Consider the following 10,596-nt stretch of genomic DNA (forward strand, 5'->3'; position numbering starts at 1 on the left):
GCTGTGTCGAAGGATATGGCAGGGTCGTCGGCATTGTCTGCGCGAAAGACGGAGGGGCCTGCACGGTGGACGTGACTGCGCGCGCGCGGCCGACATATCGTCGAACAGGTTGCGTGCACCGGCCATCGCAGCTGCTCCCAGGTTCTTGGGGCCTTTGGAGTTCGCCGGCGCACGGTTCAAGTCAATGGACGAAGGTGACGGCCCCGTCATGGACTCGCCCACCTCCGGTGACCCATCCCGTGGCCGAGTACGCTCGCCGCCCGAATGCGCCCCCATTTCGTGCCCAAACGGGGCGGTCGGTGGGGCGATTGACCTTGGAGGAAGGGGCCGGGTCACGGACGAGGCCGAGCTCCCCCCGAGGCCGCGCCGGTGCCGGGGATGATCATGTGCTGGCCGAGCGCTGCGTGGCCGTAAAGAGCATGGCTCGCGCCTGCTGCTCTTGAAGGAGAGTGGTCTTCGCGAGCGTTTGGAGTTCGAGGAGCTGCTCCGCTGCCCGCACCCGCTCCTCCTCGGCGGTGGCGGCCTTCTTCCGCAGATCACACGCCCTGCGCCGCTCCGCCCGCTTCTTGCTCTCCATCGCCCTCTGCTCCGCGGTGAGGTCGGGCTTCGCCTTCTTCGTCGGCGGCCCGGGCTCCACGACCACCGGAGCGTCCGGTTCGAGAGCCGCCTCCACGGCGGGAGCGGCAACGGCCGCGGCGCAGTGCCTCCTCTCGGATGGTGGCGGTGGTGGCGGTGGCGGCGGCGATCGCTTCGTCGGTCATCTCTAGGTTTTGGGAGTACGGTGGAGTGTTTCGTTTTGGGAGGCGGACGGGCGGGCCGGGGCGGACAAGGGAGGACGCGAGCGACCAGCCTTCGCGTCCGCGGCCACGCAAACTCGTCCAAGATTTGGGCCGGGTTTGGGTCGTCCCGGACGCCGCGGCCATCCGTTTTAGGGATGGGTCCGCGCGCTGGGCCGCGTTTTTGTCCGTTTCGACCCATCCGGACGCGCGGGCGCGGGATGGATCGCCCGGTTGGAGATGCCCTAATTCCTCTCCTTCGTTTCCCATCTCCACAGATAAGGCGCAGAGAGGACCACGAGTCGCCATGGTCGTCCACCTTGCCGGAGTTGGTGACGCCATGCCTGGCTGCGAGGAGACGGCGTCGGACAGCCTGGACCTCCCCGGAAGCGGTGCGCGACGCGGAGGCGAGGAATAAAACTTAGGGATGTGGGGGTGTGTGCTCGCCGGCGCCGGAGAAGAAAGAGTCGGGGTCGGCGTTTAGAGGGATGGTCGCTGGTCGGCCGGGAGGTGGCGGTCCGGCGGAGAAAGCGGCTAGGGCAGGGTGGGGCGGCAAGGCGGCGCGATAGCGCAGCTGGCCGCGGGCGACACTGACAGGCGATTTGGCCGGTGGTTGGTGGCCGATTCCGGTGGTGCTCCTCTCCGGCGAAGCAGTTGTTCTTCCCCTCATCTCCGGCTGCTTCCGACTGGAAAAGAACAACGGGCGTTGGGTCGATCTTCCCCTCCTTCCTCTGTTCTTATGCCTTTTGGACAACTACTGTAGCACCGGGGCTCCTTGCTTCGCCTGCTACTATTCCTGCGGTGGAGCCGACTCAGCACCTTGGTCTAAAAGTGCATACTCCCTCATTGAGACTATTTGGTGCTACAATCAAGTCACGTCTGGCTCTAATTTTGGACTTTGGAAGCAGAACGGTGCAGACTGGAGTTCTTTTTTGAGAATAACTTGGACAGCATGCCTTGCTATTGTTGGCAATGCGGATATTGATGATTCCTGTATATAGTACATACAAAGCTGGATTACAGATTAAGGCTTACATGTGGTGCGAGTCTATTCAAGAGTAATGCATCTCTCCCTTTTATTATCTGCAAGGTAGCTGCAGTTTTTTGACAGAATAATTGGTTAGGCTGATCAATTTGAATTTATTTCTGGTAGATTAACCTCTGCACCAGAAGATGACCTCTGCATTTTGTTGTCGGTTCTAAATAAGTTGCCGGTTTTATTTACAATGCAGTATCCATTAACGCCCAATCCACATTTGTAGATGATTGGGTACACAATACTACACCTTGTACAGTTTTCTGAGGCAAACTAGAAATTTCTAGGGCTATCATTTATGGGTAACCAATCCGAATTCTAAATGAATAAACATTACCATTGTGGGGGTATTGTTATAGTTCCTAAATACAGAGTCTACACATATGCTTTAGAAGCTGGGCTCACTAACTTGCTTTATCCTACAGTCCTATGTGACGAACCATTGAATTTCTGCAATATTGCATTACAATTTTCTGTTTTGAGCTCCCACACATTCCTGTGAAAGTAAAATATGGATAATTCTTACCTAACATTATGCTCTAGCTTCAAAAGCATTTATAACTTCTTTTTTTTACAGAATGGAGTGTATATATTATTGAAATAACAAGTCTTTTTTTTATAGAACTTATCATTATAGGAACCGCTGCTCCACATACATATTTGTTCAGAGCCAGAACCTGGCTTCTGATCGTGTTTTTGGGTACTAGCATGCAACCATAAACGTAACAGAAATCATCAATGAAAATTTATTTAATTCAACGTTATTGACTTTTCATAAAAAATATATAAATCTAACTAGAACAAAATAAAGTATCCTATGGAGGTTTAACAAGTACAAAGAAACATGAATACATGTTAGACAAGAGTATTGTTGCATTCTATGCGGTAAAAATCTTTTTTGTTGACAACTAAAATAAAAATCTTATGTGACAGCAAGGAGAAAAGGAGCAGGGATTATGCGGATATTCTACTATTAAAAAATCACATGCCTGATAGATGCTTGTGTTCGTTTTGATTTCATCATTAAGCTATTGTTAATTGCCATGGATGGTTCAACTGAATTATTGGTTGTCCCAAAAAAACATAACTAATTAGTTTATGCATCTAATATTTGATTGAGGTGCTACCTGACATGGTTGTCCGAAGGAAGAGATGGACACAACATGAACACTGTCGATAGCCAATTTGAGGTATTTATGCAATACCCTGAAGGTTGAAGGATATCATACACATTTAGAAATGTTTTTGTTTGAGTAAAATGAACTTATGATTATGCCCCCTAGGTATACTGGCGGCGGTGGGAGATATGGTGAAGGCGGAGGGGCGAAGGCTGGAGAGGACCATGATTTGGACCTTTGCAGCGGCGCTTTCTGGGATCGGCCCAGGCTTTGAAATATGCATGTGGTGTTACCCGCAAGTGGAGCTTCCTATCTCCATCACTCGCGGTGAGCACTATGGACGGTTTTCTCTACCCCATTCTTGATATTTGTGAGTTTTGTCTTTTCCTCAATTCCTTTCAAAGATTTCTATGATATACTTTGCAAGGTTTGGAGATACAGTTGTGGTGAGTTACGTTATATTTTCTACTGTATCTAACTCAATAAAGATCATCTTTATTGACTTTCTCAATTTAGCTGTTGTGGGAATAGAATCTTGAGCATCCTTTGGTTGATTGTGATAAATAATGTAGAATGCAGTTGACCCTTTATCATTATGAATATGGAACGGTTAGACATGCGGGAGTGGTAAAATCAGTACAATATGTGGGACTGGGATATTATTTGTACTGTTCTCAATTGACTCTATTCCTTACTCTTTAACACGTGCATAATGAAATGATTTTTGGGTATGGACACAGCTACGGTGACAGACATCTTTATAAGAAAAGCAAGACTGCTAATTGTTGTAGTCTTTGCATTATCATTCTTCTCAGGAAGATGCTGAGAAAAACCTAAGTTACAATTATTGAGCGGGTAACATGTATGAGAAGTATTGCAACTAACGATCTTATTTATGAAATTTCGGAGGCAGCGAAGGCGCAACTGCAACTTATCATTGTTGCAACTGCCAGTATGTGCATTTTTCTGTCGTCATCTCATCAATGCCAACCTTGCAGTGCCTTTGGGTTTCAAATTTATGGTAGTTACTGATACGTAAGCACTTTCAATCTCTATTGTTTTGTGTGGATGTGAATGTAGTGTGATAGTATGTTTCTGCATCTACTGTGTTTTTCGAATATCGAAGGTAGTTTAATTCATACAAGCTCTGCAATGGAATCAATGTCATCTCATACTTTCTAATAGAGCTACTCTTTTTTGGAAGCAAATTATCCACAAGAAATATCTCGGTTATTTTGGGTAAAATTATTAGAAGTTCATAAAAGGGCTTATATTTAGTGGTGTTAATGTTGTTGTTGTTTCTTTATGGGCATTCTATAAATTATGTTCATCTTAAAATTCTTTGTTGTTTCTACTCCTTTAAATTATTTTCCGATATTTGAAGTATGAATCACAGCCTGATCTCTCAATGGATTACAACAAATATCATGTGATATATAATGTGACATTGTCAATGTACATTTAGCCATTTACCATATAATAAATGGTTTAACGGTATCACAGACTCTAATCTAAAAGAGTAAAATCGTGATCTTCGCAAACAACTAATATGAAAAGCAATTTCCACGAGGTTATTCTATTTGCTTTGTGGATAATACGAATGAAATTATCACCATGCCACCTCCTTTTGATTTCTTTTCAAACCATATTTTGTATACTTCTAAACAATAAGCCAGTGGGCCTGGGTGCCTTCTTAGGGCATCTGCCCTGGCCGTGTTGCTGCCTTGTGGGTCATCTCTATGGCTCACTGGCCCTGTCTCAGCCTCCACCTCTAGACGAAGCGAAGCCCTAAATCCTCCCTCTATTGTCCTTGTTTTGAGCCGCCTCCCCTCGTGCCCATTCCACCCCCAGAAGCTGCTCCATCTCCACCCCTCCACCACATATGACATATACTACGAGTATGTCACAGTAGAGGATGTGTTGCTGCTGCCGCTCCTTCATGATGCACTAAAAAGTGCTAAATTAGTCGCTATCGTGTCTTAGTTCAGCTGCGAATTCAAAATTCATGTTGCATATATTTTAGTTTGAGTGGTAGAATAAAAAGTTGATCCTCGCATTCTTATCCGGGATACAAATTGGAGCTCTTTATTGATGCCTATTGTATGTATCCTCTGTTTTTACTATGATTCTAGACTTATATCTTACATTGTGCTATTTGCCAATAGTTGACAGGGCTATAGACCACAGGCAACTGAAGATAAATATAAGCTAAATATGCTGCTAAGAAGCTTGAATTTTAACGGAGAGGTTTGGCCTGCATCAGCTTCCTAGCCCTACACATCCACTGCTTAATTTTGGCAGTACAAATTCTGCAGTTGGTCTGTCTGTACTCATCTGAAGTTGAGCTGGCCTCCAGGATCTCCATGATAGATTACACTGTACTTATTTCTGTTTTACGTCTCCAAACCTCATCTGCAACGTGCCCATTTGTTTTCTTAGTCAATATTCATGAGAAAATGGCATTGCCTAATTTATATTGATTCACAAGTTGGAAATGTATTCATGCAGTCCATCCCAACTTATTACTTTCTTTTTTCTTTTGGCAGGCTGTAGATTCTGAACCATTCGAGTCTTGACCCTTTACGCGAAAGAAAATTGATGATGATTTGGTAACATGAAGCCAGCAAGCTGTAGCATATAATTATAATGCAGTGGAGTGAAAAAGGGAGCCAGAGAAATGCGACCTAACTTCATAGTTGTCATTCTCTTAGTTTAGTTTGAGTGGAAGTACTCCCTCCCACGTCGTAAACCTCCGATATGTTTCGTGGGATGGAGTATAAAAAGTTGACTGTAAGATTGCTAAACAATGACTCGATAGAATGCTAATGGGGGATCCTCCTCGGGTCTTTACCACAGATAGATAAAACAAGCTCTTTATTGATGCTTATGTGTGTATCCTCCGATTTACTATAATTATAGGCTTAACAAATCAACATTAGTACACCAGTCAGACAATTTTAAGTGACAAAACTACTTATGCCATTAAGGCATAGCGATGAAGAAATAGACAGTGTTACACCCAGTTGCAACCAAGATGAATCAATGTTGTGTGATACCGCTTAGCATGCGGCGCGGCGAAGCGCGCTGTCCATCTAGTATATTAAACCCTCGTATGATGAACCTGTGATGCATCATGAAGTATAGATGCTTTGCTCGTGAGGCATCGCCCAGTACTTGATGTGTATTACTAGCACCTTCAGCACATTCAGCACTACTCGATAACCTTACCACTCAAATGGAAGGGTTTAACACAACACACTCATGTCTGCAACCAAACAATGTGTGCGTTGCACCACCAGGGCAGAAAGGCGTTCGTGCAGCCACCCAAATAATGGGAGCGGTCTTCCCTATCGAAATAACTAGGCTTTTCTGGCCCAGAGCTCGTATCGTACGCGCAGGACGTTCCATCTCACTAGCGCAGTGAGACGTAAATCGGATCTAGACTACCAAACGCACCCTAGCTGAATAGGAGCAGGTAGCGTATGCATGTGTTCCTGTGAGCACGCTCGAGTGGAGACAACCAAACAAGGCTGAATGGTTGATGTATATAAAAGGTGCACTAGTCATTATATTGGTGTGCATCCATGTGCAGCTAGTTGTGCGCATGGCTCGACGTCCCCTACCCAACACGTCTTGCACTACTATGTGCTATGCTTATGAGGTGTGGCGTGGCAGGGGTCAACCTCAGTGACATATTGTATCTAAGTCTTACGATGATATAGCCTCCAGGACGAGTGTGGACTGTAGAGTTGTTTGGTTGGTTGACGCGTTGTATCTAAGTATCACGGTGACCACATGCTTATAGTTGTTTGGTTGATTGCACATTTTGTTGATAATAAATCCAATAAAGGAATGAAAACTTGTTTTATTATGTTACATATTTTCGTGTCCGGAAAGAAATATGTTTATAACAATTGTTTATCTTACAGCATGCAATATTTTTTCATGCAATGTTTGAAAATAAAAAGTTGTTATGAGGCAACAAACTGGTTTCTACCTATGAGACTAGAGATAGAGGGAGAGAGGCAATTTTAGGCAGTGCTGAATTGAAATTTGTTTAGCAAAACATGCGGAATAATTTCCGAATAGTTGAGGCCTAGTTGCCCTCCAGTTCGTTCTTATATAATTCAAATATCAGACCAACCCAATTCGATTCCGCTAACCTTGGTGTCCATAGTTACAAAGCTTAAAATGTTAAGCATTTCAGGTTAACATCGAAACTTTATTATTCTACGTACATCAATCCATCTTCATATAACATCGTTTGACACATGGATACAAACATTTTTCCACCATTTTGACCTCCCCAGGTTCGCAAATTCCACACTTCCTGTAGTGCCACCACAACTGTGCTCTACATTGAAGCCTCCCTCAACTGAGACATACTCAACAAGTGGGGCGGATGCCTAGCATTTTGGATGCAATCACCACCAGGTGCTATGAGTGGAATGACGATCGTGTGGCGGTGTGCTTCCCAGTGCCTCCTTTTCCTACATATACGTGTGCATGTTGTACATGTGTGCATATCTCATGACTTCATATTGTCGTTGTTTTCAAACATGAGAAATAAATGAGTAAGAAAATGCTAGGAATGTGGAAAGGGAAGTTGTATATGACTCCATATATATACATAGAAGTGGAGTGGTATATTTATATGATGAAACTCTCCATCAATTCTATAATTCTCATGTGATAAAAAATTGTAATTCTCATTATTGGCCTCCTACGGTGTCTAGTTGTCCTACAAAAAAGTGACGGCATGTGGGTGGATAGAACCACCCAACAACTAGTAATTTAAAGAAGGTGAAATATCATGATACACCAACATATGCACATGAATCCTGCAAGACTTTGATCATGAGTTCGTCGAGCAATTTTTAAACATCGGTAATCACAATGTAAACATGTTAACAGAGATAAAAGTGTAGTACAATTTTAGTGCACCTGATATATGAAAGGTCCATGTGAATAAGCATTAAATTAATAAGAATTTACTTTATTTGTAATTTGAGCTTAGTTTGCATAGAAAATGCACAACCAAATACTACAATAGGTACATTTGAAAAAACTGCACCAGTACTAACTAGTTTCTAACAAATGACAAATGCCTTCGATCAAACATATAGTTGTATACTTTTTCGGAACGGAATAAAACGGATTGCCTCATCTCTTTACTTAAGAAGAATTTTAAGTTACAAGGTTTCACCAGGGGTTGAGAAACCCTCTGCCCTGTTATTACAAAATGCATACTCTCCTGCATGGTTTGACTCAATTATTTCGCCCTTGCGGTGACCCAATTTCTAGAATCTTCTTTGATCTTGGTGATGAAAAATTGCAGCATTGACTTAGTTTGATGGAATACCCTCACATTTCTCTCCTTCCAAATTTCCCCGGAGACCAACATAACAAGCTGTGCGTTGGTTTCACAATGCTGTCCAGCTTAGAGGACAAGAGAACGCCATCATTCTTTGACCGAGTTTATGGTCACATTGTCCGGTGTCGATCTCAGTTGTTTCGAAACAAGCCTTGATGCTCTCCCAAATCAGAATGGAATACCGGAATTGGACCAAAATATGCGCCGCAGTCTTGGGTGCTAGCTTGCATAGTTGCCAAAAGCCACAGTTCGTCCATCCTCTCTTCTCCAATATGTCCTTCGTACACACCCTATTTTGGATATTAACCCATGCGAAGAGCTTGGATTTTGGGAGTGCCTAATTTCCACACACACACACAACAACGCACGTATGTGGCTTCCGGCCCCAAGAAATGAATCTTGTAAGCCGACTTGGAGGATTATTCACCCAAAGTCGTTAAGATTCAGGAGTATCCGTTTTTGTATGCGGATGCTACTATCTAGCCAATATAGTTTGCATCCGTGAACTTGATTTAGTAATACAAAAAGTATTAATTCTATAATCATTTGCAAAAAATCCAAATTAAACCACAATAAATTTGAAATTGCCATGTTGGTGTGGCTGTAAGTTGTACACCACCCGCATTGTCTGCAAGGCGGCAAGTCTGCATCCATTGTTAGAATGGTGGCACCGAGAAAAAGGTAGCGGCCACATAGGTACCCAAATTTATTGTGCACTGAAGGTGGCAAGCACACCCTGGGAATGGAGGGACCATGGGATAGGAGGTGGACGGAAGGCGACATCGATCTAAAATCAGCTAGCCTTGGGATAGGAGGTGGAGCAAGGTGCAAGGCTAGCAGCTGGCATCGACAATAGGAGGCAGGCATGTAAACACCGGGGCTTTGTGGCTGTGGGACCAGTGTGCAGCAATAGTGATAGCGAAATCTATTTGAAGTGAGGTTTGTATAATTTTGCACTCACCGTTGTTTATTATTTGTTTCCCATTTTCTTTTCTATATGTGTTCTACCTTTATTATTACTAGGACAATGCCCGCGCGTTGCCGCGGAATAGGAAACATTTTTGAGCCCCTCTTTTGTCCGGCCCTGGCTAAGCACGCGCCAGCCCCGCGCCTCCCTCGGGGTAGGGATGGAGTGTGTTGTGGCAGCGTTGGGTGCTCAGGAGAGAAAGGCCAGGCGGATTAGGGAATAAGACATATTCCTGCATGTCTAAAACGAGCCGTGGTTATATGTGAATTGGTGGGAGGATAATTAGTCTAAAGAAAATGTTGGATGGATGAAATAAATCTAGATATGTCGGCCGCCCGAAGGTGATAAGCTGCGTAAGCGTTGCCACTATGACACTTTGCTCGTACTCCATGTCGGCAACGGCTACCACCATCTTCCTTTGGTTGACGAAGCGGAGGTAGCCTTTGTTGTGTTTCTGGTGGTGCAACATCTTCTATGAGCACCTTACCAACTCGTGTAATCCTGGTTACGAAACCTTGTGAGTAATCGTTAACGAACGACTCGTCGACGAAGTTAAATCGAGGTGGAGCGAGTTAGTCTTCGACGATAAAGAGCCACGTTTGGGATCTTTTTCCACAACATGAAGGCGATAGGACATGGGACTGGATGGTGTTGTCGCCGATTGAGAGTTCGAGACAGGCGCAACACCTGATTAAAAAACCGGTGCAACAAAAATCAAGTATAATTTACATATTACAAATTGACATAAATTAAAAACTAAAAGTGTAAAGTAAATTAAACATGGTTTGTTCAAAAACACAAACAAATCGTAAGCTAGTTTTTTTTATTGAGCTGTGAGCTAGCTATCTTTTACCAATTTAGCGCGTCGGCCCGCTCACGTACGTGACGATGCACGACGGCCCGCTCGGCGCAGGCAGCCGCGTGTCCTAGTGTCTTTCTCTCACCAACTCTCCGCGCCTCGTGTAGCTCTACAGAGCTTGCTGATGTGCTACTCAGGGCCACTTCTTTTGGACTTATGCTTATAGAGAAGTCAGCTTATAGATTTCGGTGGGGAGAAACTCCAGTGGGGAGAAGCTCCTAGAAACACTTCGTCCCCTTCTTTTGGGCTTATGAAATATAGACTTATTTGTTGTGCAATGTCCATGCTGCCCCTAAATGTAATGTGCAGCTGATTATTGGTTCCATAGTGAGATTTTCTATTTTAGTTAATACATAGAATACACACCATTAGAAAAGCAATTATTATACGTACAACAGGTTAGCCTCCAAACAGCACATGAACAGTTCGTCATGTTCTTCCAAATACATAGTAAAGGAACAATTCG

At 44.2% G+C, this 10,596-nt stretch overlaps 1 long non-coding RNA gene across 2 annotated transcripts; it reads left to right on the forward strand.

Moving 5' to 3' along the window:
* Positions 1-1,027: 1,027 nt before the first annotated feature.
* LOC124693051 lies at positions 1,028-5,811 on the forward strand. Of its 2 annotated transcripts, XR_006999848.1 has the most exons (3): positions 1,028-3,002; positions 3,096-3,965; positions 5,096-5,811. It is a non-coding gene; the product is annotated as an uncharacterized LOC124693051 (long non-coding RNA). The 2 variants fall into 2 exon arrangements; XR_006999846.1 differs by having other exon boundaries at positions 3,096-5,811.
* Positions 5,812-10,596: the final 4,785 nt, after the last annotated feature.

This window comes from Lolium rigidum, chromosome 1 (assembly GCF_022539505.1).
Source record: "Lolium rigidum isolate FL_2022 chromosome 1, APGP_CSIRO_Lrig_0.1, whole genome shotgun sequence".
Classification (NCBI taxonomy): Eukaryota; Viridiplantae; Streptophyta; class Magnoliopsida; order Poales; family Poaceae; genus Lolium; species Lolium rigidum.